Here is a 13684-nt window from a genome sequence, read left to right on the forward strand (position 1 = left end):
CCGAGGGACACCTCCAGCAAGTAAGTAACGAGAAGCTTTCAGGTGCATAACAATAGAACGTTTTTGTTCGAAATGGAAGCCATGTGGAACTGTCGGTGATACTAATGGAGGGTTTGAATGAAATGATGTGGTTGGGTGACTGTGAAAGTTAGGAACATTTTTATTCGGTGGAATTTTTTTTTTATAGTTCAAGAACTGGAAAGTTGAACTATATATAATATTTCGTGGAGCGTGGACAATATAGCAGAATGGTGGATATTTTAGCAATTTTGAAAGCAGGAATAGAATATTGCATTTTAAGTATTTATTTTCGTCAGAGTTTTCATTTATTCTGTGTATTCCGTTTATATGGAAAATATTACGAGTGTATCGGGAAAATTCCTTTTGTAAAAAGTATTGTGTTGGCGAAGGATAATCAACATGCCCCCAAATAGTCCGCCAAAGCAATGAGGGAATGGCAAAATATATATTTTAAAATGTCTTTATTTACCATAATAATTACGTAGGAGCCGTGATGGTTCAGGGGATAGAGCGATGGTGAACCGGGTTCGAATCCCAGCAATGGCTGGTCGATACGAATTCCGCATCCGGCTTGCACCGATCACAGTGCTGATATGAAATATCCTCAGTGGTAGACGGAACATGGGTTAGAGTCCCCTTGCCGTTAAGCTAGGTTTACGTGGTTTTCCTCTCCATGTCAAACAAATGCTGGTTAGTTCCATTCAAAAAGTCCTCCTCAACAGGTAAATTCCTCCAGATACTTGATCCAGGAGTTCCCTTGTCTTCTGGATTGGGTTCAAAATTACAAGACTGTTGAGTTGAACATTAATAGTCGTAAGCCATAAAGAATTGGGTCCGCTGCTCAGCGAGGTTATGAATAGTAATCAGGGAGATAATCTCTGACACCTTCAAAGTGATAACTATTAGAATTTGAGTGGCTGTTATATCAAAAATATCCCTTTTTTCTTTGATAGTAAATTTATAACCGCTTAAGTATTTTTGGCGAACTGTAAGCTACCCAATATATCAAAAAAGTGTTTTTATGAAGAAAAAAATATCGTTAAAACGAAAATCAAAAATTTAAGTTAATGTTATCTGGTCGATATGCGTTATCCGGTCAATATGAATTTTGCTCCCGTCTCGCTCCGACCACAGCCACAGTGGTTCAAGGGATATTGTAATTTAGAGCCACGGTAGCTCAAGGGATAGAGCGTTCGCCACCCGATGATGTGACTCAGGTTCAAATCCCAGATACGAATACGGCTTCCAGCTTGCTACGACCACAGTACTGACATAAAATATCCTCAGTGGCGGACGGAGAATCCCCTTACCGAGGGAGGTTTTCCTCTCCATGTAACGTAAATGCGAGTAAGTGCTACTAATGGTGACAATCATGCTTCAAAAATAATGTGATAGCTAATACTAAACGATTTCAAATTAATCTATAGAATATATGCAAATAGGTATTTTTTTATCACTACTGCGTTTTCACAACAATAGTTCATAAAGGAAACAAACAAAATAAAATAATTATTTACCCCCCCCCCACACCCAGTCCGTCTAGTCACTTAACTCTTCTAATTTTCGGTTTTTTTCGTTAACCTCTTCGAGACGGGCGAGTCATATATGCATTCTCAGTGTGGCGGCAATCAGGTTAAAAAAGATAAAACTGGTAGCCAAACTATTTTAATAGCAGTTTATTTATAGGAGGTGTAATAATAATTTTCTTTATTTAACTCACAAAGACTTAGTTCAAAGTAAAAATTATACAGCTACACTTTTAACAAACATACTTTTGCATATATTAGATTTAAAGTGAAAGCGAAAATAAGGCTGTCAAATTAGCGATGCCCAAAGTTAATCTACCGCTTTTTATTTTTTTCCATAGTGTTGCTGATTCCATAGGAATATATTTATGAGTCGCCCGTTCCGAAAAGGTTGAGATATTTCTTCCGTATTTAACAGGCTTCACTATAGATTATAACTAACATGAAATTAGATTTTAAAATGCTTCTAAGTCATTATGCAGAGATGCAAACTTGCCCCGGATAGTTATTTTCAAGTGGTAATCTTCCAATGTAATGATTTTCGGCGGCTTAGTAAATTCTACTTATAGGATTTTTTTTCTTCTTAAAACCACTTCTAAATATTTCAAAGGCTTATGTTACAAGTTAAGCTGAGCTGAGCCTTTTAAGAAGTTTACAAAATTAACCGTAAATCTGAACATTTCAGTCAAATCAGAACATTTCGTTTTTTAAAATATTTTGTCGAGTCCGGAGCATTGGCAGCTCTGCACTAAGCTATTAAAAAAGAACGATAATAATAAATAACATAACAATTCGATGAGATTATTAAATTCTATGAGATGATGAAAATACGTATCATTAACGAGCAACGTGTACACATTCCTAACAACATCTTAATGTTGTATTACGTAATTTAACAATGATACGTATATTTATATAGCGTCATTGCCATGCACTGCTTTAAAATAAACAAAACTTTTCTGCAGTAGAAAGTGCATAATCTTGTAGAACAAACAAAACAAACAGATAAATGAAATTGAGAAAACAAATCGCGTCGAAAGGACAACAGATTATACTCTATTTGAAGAGTCGATAAACATTCTATACATATATTTTATCAGACACACTGAATTTGTGAGTAAATTCGTTGCCAAATAAATAACCACTGGATATCTTCTTTATAGACTTCACTTCATTAAAACAATATTGTAAAAAAGTAAAATAATATTTACTGGCTTGATAAACCAAGTAAAAGAGATAAAAAAAAAATAGTATGAAAAAGTAAAAGTCAAAAACTTCTTTCCGGCACAAAAAATTCCCCCAGCTTCTCCAAAAATGACACTTCCGTTCCATATGCTCCACCCATTATGCGCAAAGGACGAATTTAGCTAGCTATAATATGCGCAAGGAAAGATTCCTGTCACAATGAATTTTCACTCAGGTTTTATCTTGCAGACGAAAACTTCTTCGAAGTAGAGTGGTTGTGTGAAAGTTGTGATATCGTTTTAAAGGTATTCGCTTTATTTTGGAATTAATAATAAGTTTTTTTTTGGTTATGTGGTTTTGTATCCGGCCATAATCCGATGGATATTTTGTGAAATCTTGTTACATTTTGTGTTTAAGGTGGTGTGATCATTTTTGTTTGTGAACACATTCTTTTTACAAGTACCGGCTTGGAATAATATCGTTCGGATAGCATCGTGCACTTGTTGTGGATGTTTTAACAGGTGAGTTTTATGACTGATCTTTGTTGTGGTGTGATGCCGTTATGTTCCATAACTTTTGATTAGCACAAAATATAATATATCATGCTTTTTGTTTTTTAAAAGAATAATGTTTTTAACTTTTGTGCGGTATAATCATTTTGATTGCATCAGCATTCTTGTTGTTATTATTATAACTTTAATTATGATTATTTGTTTTAAATTTTAGATTATTTGTTAACGGTGTTGTTTACATCTTGTTTAAGAATACCTTAATCTCGAAATGGTTATTATTATTTTTTAAATTGTTCGTTCGGAACTTTTTTTACCGTATAAAAATCGAATAAGTAGATTACATGTAAGTACATTTTTAGGAAATTTTATATTTGATGGATTATTGTAATTTATATTTAGTATGTGCATTTCTTTTTAATGAATAAGTTTATCCTTTATTATATTTGTCGAACTGTTTCCCCCCCATTTTTGTTATCGAAATTATTATGTTAAAGATTATATTTTTAATTTTGTTCATTTTTTTTTAAATTTCATGTATATATATATATTATCGGAAAATACATATATTTTATTGTTAAAAATGTGGAAAACTGAAGTTATCGATTACATTTATAATGAGGCTAAATTAAATATACAAACTATAAATGAATTCGTCGCGGAGATCTATTCGTCTTTTCTCCTATGCAGAGAATTATTAAACGTTATGAGGGCTTATGTGTATATTAAACTTTTAAGTAAATATTTAAGTGCAAGGGTCTTTCCAGACTTCTTCTGAATGGTCATTGTTTATTTTTTTCTTTTTGAAATCGTAAAAAATATCCCAGATTTTTTGTAAAAGGTTCTATTTGTTGTGAAGTTTCGAAAAATCTACTCATAATAAAAGAATTTAAAATTTCCGTGGGATCGCTTTCTTCTTCTTTCTAGAGTCCTGTTATGAAATAAAAAAAAATAATAAAACAACATACCTTTGAAAGGGTTGTGGGTTTAATATAATGAATTAAAGACGTTATCGACACCAATTTTCAAAAGAAATATTTTGTGAAGGGCCCATTAAAAAAAATAATTTTGAGGTTCGATTTTAACAATAACATTTATTACGAACGAATCTAATAGCTCCATCAGTTCCAATTTCTTTTATTATTAACAGAATTTTGCGCACTTTCTTCATGCTAATCGATAAAATTGTTGAATCCAATTTAAATATCGGGTAACGAAATGTTGAATGTCCATTTTTCACAAAATTGACGATTGGATCGCTATCAGTTGCATTTTGAGGATTACTAAGGTTTGAAAAATTAATAACGCGTAATTAACTGTTACTACCCGCTCGCAAAATTCATTTTTTTCCCCTCAGATTCAGCTTTCATGCACTTAAACCGTTCTTCTACCTTGATCTTCATTTTTAGTAGCTTCATTTGCTGAAGAGCAAGTATTAGAGAGAACATGTTAACAATTAGAGAGAGCGTGTTAATTGCTTTTGGGTTTTCATTCAACCCAGGAGGCGGGTTATAATACAAATTTTAAGTTAAGGTCATAATAATACTTAACTTACGTAAATAATTTAATTATTTATGCATAGCAGTCAACATTTTCACATTTTGAAAAATAATTATACTAGTAAAAGTAAAAATTTGCAAAATCTTTTTTAAAATTTTTTTTTTATTGTCAAAAACCTGAGGAAAGGGTTGAAAACAATCGAAAAATAAGCTTCTCTTTTTCTTAAAGTTTTTTTTTTCTTTCCTTTTTAATCTCCTAAAATAATCTTTTTTAGAAGAAACCAGATAGGTGCTTTTAAGGTTTTATTAATGTGCTTTGTGCACCAATATTATTATTAGTTCTTAACTGAGACACTGTGCATTGTTGCTTTTAGATATGAATGTAAAATGATGGCTAAAATAATTTTTAGTTAGATTTATTTTGAGTTATCGGAGCGTAAATTTTGCTATTTTAAATATTAAAATATAGTTTCAGCTCAGCTTCAGAGGTGCTAACTATTATGATTTATACATAATTACTACGATTTCATAGTCAAGATTGTGGTCTTACGGTTGAGTAATCACAAATTACGATCTTTGAGAATTTCCGTAACTGTTTAAAATAAGTTTTTTTTTCTTTCTTAACGCTGTTCTTCGAAAATAGGCTAAACTTGACCTAACAGTTATGTAAATAGCATATTATTCGCAAAAAAGCATTCATATTACGACGGTGACTTCGAAAAACAGCCTTAACTACCAAGGTCACCTAAGGCTTAACTTTTTTTTAATCATTAATTATCAAGAGTTAGTAGGGGTTTTTTTTATTTATTTTTTTTAAATTTTTTTATGGGCAACTAATCTACAATATCTTTTCAACTCCTTAAATAATGCTAAAAACTTTAATTTTAAAAATAACAGCCAATTGATATGAACAAGAAATAATAATAAAAAAGAATTATTATCTTAAAAAGAATTATTATTAAGAAAATATTATCTTTTCTCTTTCCAACAAGTTATTCTGAGCCATTATCATCTCTCCATCATTATCATCTGTATAGAAAAACAAATCAAATCTGAAATGCCTCGTGCATAACTTTTTAAGAGTTTTAAATGCAGGATGATAAAAAGACAATAAGGACTAGTTCTAATTTAATCAAAAACTCGAACATCGAATCCTATTAATCAATTTAATTTTGTCGTTTTATAATGAAATATCAAGTTCCAGTGTCATCAATTTCCTATAAACCCATTATAAATTACCGTTAAGCATACTTGTCAAGATGCAGCTCAGGTTGAATGAAAAATTGGAATTTTTGAAGGAGGGAACAATAAGCTATAGGGAGCCTGGAGTACCGCCTTTTTGAGGTATGTGCCCCAACTCTTCTTGGGAAATCCATACTGTGTTCTTTTGTTCCTTTGTGTGCCTTCAGAGTAAGGCCACACTTTCGCTTCTTCGATTGAACCCTTCCTTACTGGTCGTTGTTGAGTATTGACCTAATAAAATCAAGGTTTTCCTGAAATATTTTATAACCAACGTTGTACAATATCGGATTTGAAACTATCTATGTTCTTCAACCTAGAAGGCAAGGAACTTCTGGATCGTTGAGGCGAACTATCCTTTGTGTAGGACTTTTCGAAGGAACTAATCCGCATGTGCGCTACATGAAAAAAACGAAAATTTTCTACGGTTAGCCCGATGACAAATGAATTTTAACCCATGATCTGTCAATCGCAGAGGATGTTTTACATCAGCATAATGGTCGATGCGAGCACCGAGCTGATTCGTATCACCAGCCATCGCTGAGATTCGAACCTGAGCGCTCTCTCCCCTGGGTCATCGTGGCTCTGGATCAAACATTTTATTTTATTTTATAACCGCCATGGAACAACCGACCCAATTTTGGGTTTTCGACTACTAATGTTTTAACTCCGTAGCCTTGTAATTTTGAATCCTATCAAGAAGACTGGGAAATTCCTGGATCAATACCCATAGAGGTATGATTTGCTATGGGAACATGGAGGAATTTGTGACTCCGCAGATTTAGCGTGCATCAGTCACCATTTACTACACAGGGAGTCTTCGGCCGGCTGGGATCGAAAACATGACCTCTTACACATGGGCCCAGTGACCTACCAACCAGGCTGTCTCGGCCCTTGGATCATACAAGGGCCGGGATATACAAATATCATAGGATAAAATGCATCTCATAATGAACTTTTTTGGTGAAACTAGCTTATGTTTGTGTTACATCGAGAACTTTCTAGGTCAGCCTGACGGTAAAAGGATTCGAACTTAGGTTCGTTCAGTAAGAGACCTGTAACCTGTTTGAAACCGGCTTACTCGAAATATTGTACAACAACTGTATTTTTTCCTTGTCACACATCAATCTTTCTAATAATCTGTGTTTTTTTAATGTATTTTTCGACATTATAAAATATTTACAGTATTTCTTCGCATGCACTTTAGACATTGGACAGATTTTATATCAGGCTCAGTTTATCGCATTCTAAATAGCTAGATGAGCCGTGCTCCATGCACTGTTGCACCATTTGCATTATTGACTTTGCCTTAAGAAAGTTAAATACATCTTGAAGAATATTCAGTACCAAATCTTTGAAGATGATGGTACTATTTGGTTGTGTTGAGTTCGTAGGTGACTGAAAGTTATTTTTTTTTTCGTACAGGTAATTTTACGGATTATAATTTTTTTATTCTTTTTTTTTCTCCCCTACACTGTTCCGCATTCTTGCAGGAAATCTGACCACAAAATCTCTCAACTAAAGAATCATTTATGTTGTATCTACAGCTGTTTCCGTCTCCCTGAAAATTAGAATGCGCCGTTGTGTGGTTAAAGACCATTGGGCAGAAACAAAAATACCATTGCGTGAATAAATGTGCTTTTGATTGCTCGATTTCCACAAAAAAGAGAGATAATAGTGTAGTAATTCTGTTCAATCGAGCGTTTGTAGCATTTCGAAGTCGTAATAATTTTTTTCTCTCTCTCATAGCCGTATTTTATAAGAAAAATAGAAATTAAACTTGTTTGGAATGTTTAGCAAAACAAAACTGTTATTCTTCGTTTAGATTTCATTAAAAGGAGGTAAATGTGTTTTTTTAAGTGCTATAGTTTCAATGCTTAATTGATATCGTGTCTTTCTATACAAATAACCATTGTCTGCCCCCCCCTTTCTATCCAAGGAGCTTATTAAAATACCTGAAGCTGTTTTATTTTATTTTATAACCGGTGTTGAACAATCGACCCAATTCTGAACCTTTAATTGTTCGAACTTTTTTGTAAATTTGTGAAAAATTGTAAATATATAAAAAATGTACCGTACCGAATATTTTTATTTTATTTTATAAAAATTCGTTGACAAACAATTTAATGAGTAAAGCATTATTTTTTAATTAGTTCTAAACAATAAATAAATTTTTGGTAATGCTATCGAAGTTATACGGGTTTGTACTAAGCATTTGCCACTTCGCCGAATGCGATAAAATTGTGTTTTGGCGAATGTATTGGAAAATGATTTTTTCCATGAATTTTTTTTATACAAATCAATATTTTTTATTCGATTACAGAAATTTTCAGTTGATGTGCTGCATAACTAATTAGAATTGGGTCCGAATAATATAAGCCTGAAACAAACTACCCTAAAATAGTTATCTATGGGGAAAAAATTAATATGAAAAATAGTTGAGGTTTGCATTTGGCGAAGACTTTTGATACTTGGCTAATACTTGCTAATAATTTGAAATACCTAGCGTATGCTCTGTATATGCAATTAATTTTTATATGAAGGGGCATACATTAAATTTCTGATAAGCCTAAATTTTTTCTAAGATTTTATTTTTTGCAAACTACATCTTTCTTGTTTTTTTTTTTTTTTTTTTTTTTTTAATAACAATCTTTGGACAACATTATTATTTAACAAATCTTCGGAATTGTGTGAGATTTGTTGTCAGTTTCTAGGGAGCATTCGATTGGAGCAATAATTTCAGGTCTTTAACCCATTTCAGGCTATTGCTGTGAAATTGCAACCTTTTATAGTTATGTGCAAATTACCATTTAAGGAAAAAGTGGTCGAGTGCTTATGGTTACACTAATGTTTTTTAGTGTTGCCATTTCAGTTTTAAAATATCGCAGTCACATAATTTAAATTCAAAATACAGAAATTTATATTATTACTATTTATGAACACGATTTTCTCTTTTTTCCCCGAATGAAATAATTAAGTTTAAAGGTCTTTAATCTTTTTTTAAAGGAGTTCGTGGGGGCATTGGCCCTACATGGGTTAATAAAATACTGTAGAATGTCTTATTCTACTGTCAACTTTTTTTATACTTTTTATAATTTTTTTTATCTTTATTATGTTCTCTATTAAAATGACCATGCACCCCTCCCCCTCCCCTCAAGAGCATGTTTAAAAAAAGCTCGAATTGCTTTTTTTTTCTTTTTTCACCCAAAAACTAAATAAGACAACTCCTCTGTAACCTTTCCTTTGTCGGCTCTGTCATGATATCTTTTGAGTTACGTGAATAGCAGAGGCACTTTTCCCTCAAAATAAGATTTTCAAGTGAGTTCTAAAGATGATTTTTATTCTATTTTCTTTAAAAAAAAATAAAAAAAAGAAACTCGCCCTGCTGAATTTCAAGTACTTGATGTAGCCAGACCAGGTGAGAAATTAAAGGACTGCATTAACTTATCTTTTCTATTTCCCTCCACTTGAGGAAGTAATTTAAATCTCGAGTAAAAGTGCCCTCTTCTTACCTGTTTCGGGAAACACGACTTTTGCCTCTATATTTTAAGATATAGTCACTTTAAATAAACGCTTTCTGTCTTGCCCTTTAGGTTTATTGCTTTAACCTTTGCTTTTCATTCGCCCTTATGTTGAACTGTTTTTGTATAGAAAGCTATCGAAATTTTCTAAATTATGGTTGCTATTTATCGCCAATGATTACGGTCGTTATTCTCTGATAATTGAAATTTAGAAAGTTCGTTTTTGTTCTACATTTACTATTGCAGAAACTAGAGTTAATATGTTGAATATAGAGTTAATTGTTAGATTTATTTCACCCGGTATCGGATCTCTTTAATTTTTCCCTTACACCTAGACTATTAAATACTAGAATATAAATTTCAAACAATTACTAGACTATGAATTTTATTAAAAATTTGAATTTACTTTTCTATTAAAAACACCTGGATTTAAAGTCTTTTTTAAATTTTAAGAAACTTTACGTCATATTACAATTTATATACAAAAGAAAAAGAAGAAAAAAAATCCTGGGGTGCCTGTGTGTTATCAGATATTATTCGAAAATAAAATTAAGAATTAAATTAAGCCAGAGAAACATAAGTACCAAAGTTAGAATCGTTTGCTGGAAGAAATCGTTTGCATGGAAAAAATTTGAAATCTAATTATAATTCATAACATTTTTATATGGAAATTTATAATATCAAAGAAAAGAAAAGATATGGCAAATAACATCTATTACAGACGTTCAAATTCCATATGAAAATTAATCAAATTAGTTAGAAAAAGTTTAGGTTTACACATTTAATATAAAAACAAAATTTGATGTGTAAGCAATTCAATTTCGCAATATTTGATTGCAACCGTAAATGTATTTATCCAGATTCGGCGTCAATCGAACACAATTTGATTGTCGTGGTAATTGATAACACAGGTTTCAAATTCATTCATTTATTTCAGCAGTTCATTGATTGGCACAATATGATGATTCATTCATTCTACTCCGATCTCGCCGTCGTCTGGATAACTGACCTTGGATCCAGGCATGCGCAATAGATACTCCCACCTGATAATCGTTGTATTGTTATACAGCTCGTTATAAATTCCATAAACTCAGTAGTGTTTATTTAACGTTTTTTTGAAGATTTCCTCGTGTCCTTGTGCCTTTTACCGTTGCTAAAAGAACAGGTGATTTTCAAAAAGAAAGAGACATTTTAGTTTGTTTGGATTGTCGGTGTACAATATGGAATTATATTTAATTATAGAGTATTCCATTGGTTGTTTTCTGCTTAGCTAAAAACTAAGATAAACGTCCGTGTTTTAAAATTAATTTAAAAAAATTTTCGAGTGTCATAAAATGTATTTGTATGACATAAACAGTGGTATTTTAATTGCGTAAGAAAAATAAAGATTAATTTCCGCTTATTCATTTAGACAAATGATTTTTTTTTATGCCTAATGGATTATAGTTTTTTATGAATGAAATAACATTCAAATCTTTTTCTCGTTTTTTAATAAAATATCATTCACCAAACGATTTTTTTGATTGTTGGAGACCCTTCAAATGTTTTTAGCTGTTTCGAACTCTCCTCTTGTCAGCAAAAAATCGAATTCGAAAATTTTAAACCCCTCCCATGTTTACGTAAGAAAATTGGAACACTCCTTGTTTTTAGTTATGGAATTTATTGTTAAATTTAAATAAAAAAAATTTTTGTTTGAAAGCATAATTTGCGTTACGAAATTATATAGGAAGAATTTATTTTATAGATTTTTCATAGCTCCTTGAAGTTTTTATTTGCCTTATTTTCTCAAATTAAATTTGAATTTTACGAGTGTGACTTATAGAAATTTTTCTTCATGCATTTATTTTGCATTTATTTATTTTCCCGTGTTTTTATTTTTTTTAAAAAGAAAATAAAGGAATTTTAGTGCGTTATGTAAGCGTTGTGTCTACCCCTTTCTCTCTTGTGAGCAAAGATTTGCAGATCACTAACCCCTCCTTCATTATGTACTTTCGTAATTCTTGGGCTGCCCCTTTTCAGTTATTTAAATTTCCAATTAATATAATAATTCCCCTAAAAAATAACGGATTTTATTTTTTGGAGGGAAACTGTTGTAAAGTTTTATTCTCGTTTTAAAAAGTACGTTCGTTAAACTGAGCTGCTCAGGGGATACAGCGTTCGCATTCCAATGAGGCGAACCGGATTCGAATCCCAGTCGATACGAATTCCGCATCTGGCTTGCACCGACCACAATGCTGACGTGAAATATCCTCAGTGGTAAACGAATCAAATCAATGGGTACCACCACCTTTTCGGGAAGTTAATAAAAAAAGAAAAGGCATGCACATGGCCACTGTTGTGCCGTTGGTCTCGAAATTTTGAAGCCTTAAATTCCATTACCCCTTTGACCGACGACTGACTGTTGCGGGGAGTGCGTTACATTGGTTAAACTAGTTTAATTTTTTTTCTCTAAAAACTGAGATTTAAAAAATAAAAACCGATTTTTAAATAAGAAGCAGACCATGAGATTAAATCGTAATCGTAGTTTTTGAAAGCAAACGAGTGTTTGTTATGCTAAATTTATTCATTTTCCGCAGTATTTCACCAAACTTGATTGGCATCTATCTAAATATATCTAATAAAAATCATGTCGAAAGTTGTAAATAAGATTCAAGGTTTAGAGCCCTGCAATTATTCTTTTTATCGTCACAGCTGTTAACTCAACGGGGTCGCCAATCTTTGCCCTAAAGTGGCAATGACATCATGTATGGTTATGACTTGTGTGAGTTAACTCTTCAAATATGGTTAATTCTTCGAATTTATGAAGTGTGCACCGTGAAGAACTTCCTCGTCGCGGTTGCGTTCATAAACTGCATTAAATAGCTTGTTTTTATTCTCGGTTAAATTTATTTCAGTTCGCTAATGTCGCAAGCTATGATTTATTCAGATTTCTCAATTTCCTGTTTCAGTTTAAATAGTTCGTGTCAGAAAAAAATGATTAAATGTGTAGCTATTTATACCTCAAGAAATATAACTATCATTTTACTAATTTGCGAATAGCGCCTCCTTATGCTTATGTAATTTTTTATAGGGTTATTTTCTCCAATCTTAAATTTAAAAGGGACATAAGAGCTTGACATATTCCATGTTTAATAACTCCATAGGTGCTTGCTGAGGAATCTAAAATTTTTTCTTGACTTTACGTTAGTCTACAAAATAAGTACCCAAACAATTTTTTCGCAATGCATACTAAGGAGCCATTCAAATATTGCATAATTGTCTTTTTTGGTAACTTTAGTGTGTATTCTTGTCAACAAAAATGAGCAAAACACAACCGCCTGGTTTTTGCTTTACTTTGTTTTTTTTATTCTAGTAATATGATTTCAAGATTAAATTCGAATGAAATTTGTAACTCTGCATAAGCAACAATTTACGTTTTAATTCATTTTGTGAAAATTTTAGTGGAATATTATGTTGGAATCTCCTGTATTCACTACTCTTAAACTCTTCTAAGAATTTTTTTCTGATTTCCCCTCCCCCACTTTCTACTTTTATTGCGAATTTGAAATTTTTCACGAGTAGCTCTTTTTGTGACAGTTGTTATTGTTATTATTATTTTTTTTTTAAATTTTGAAGTAAGAAAGCCTTAATGTCTAACGTCAGCATTGATCATACCCTTCCTAACCTATTGTCAGAGTTAAATAAGCAAGCAAATAACAAACCCCCTCTCCTCCGAATATGAATGTACTAGAGATGTACTTTGCGTGCATCCGATGTGAAGGGAAAATTTTATCTGGTACCTTAATAAATATTTACCAATTAAATATATTTACATTCATGGATATATTTACATGCAATCCAATCCAGCATAAAGATTAGAGCACCCTTTAACAATTACATATTGCATTTAAAAATGGAATTTAATTAATAAAATTCATCCTTAATTCAATTAAAGATTTACTAGGTTATAATAATCAGGGGTCTGTTTAGAAGAAATTTGAGTCCGTTAACGGACCCTTCACAAAATATCTTTTCATAAAAACGGACCCTTCACAAAATATTTTTCTTAAAAACGGACCCTTCAAAAAAAAAAAAAAAAAAAAAAAAAAATTATCATTTAATCGGACCCTTCACAAATTTGTTTATCTTCATTATTGTTTTGTTAATCGAATAAGCCCTTCCCAGGAATGGGGGGGGGGGGAGAA

The 13684-nt window shown here is 31.8% G+C and overlaps 1 protein-coding gene across 6 annotated transcripts in view; it reads left to right on the plus strand.

The window, feature by feature from the left end:
- The first annotated feature begins 2927 nt into the window (after positions 1–2927).
- Positions 2928–13684, plus strand: part of rols (zinc-RING finger and ankyrin repeat domain-containing protein rolling pebbles) — a 105082-nt gene continuing 94325 nt past the window's right edge. For 3 of the 6 annotated variants that reach the window (XM_087160663.1, XM_087160665.1, XM_087160666.1), the window contains exons 1-2: positions 2928–3037; positions 3150–3253. The gene's annotated coding sequence lies outside the window, so the exon portion shown is untranslated. Of the gene's footprint in view, positions 3254–13684 lie in introns of all 6 variants that reach the window. The other 3 variants (XM_016071446.4, XM_087160667.1, XM_087160662.1) reach the window with 2 other exon arrangements.

This window comes from Parasteatoda tepidariorum, chromosome 4, assembly GCF_982258835.1.
Source record: "Parasteatoda tepidariorum strain Cologne lab strain chromosome 4, Ptep-v5.0, whole genome shotgun sequence".
Lineage (NCBI taxonomy): Eukaryota > Metazoa > Arthropoda > Arachnida > Araneae > Theridiidae > Parasteatoda > Parasteatoda tepidariorum.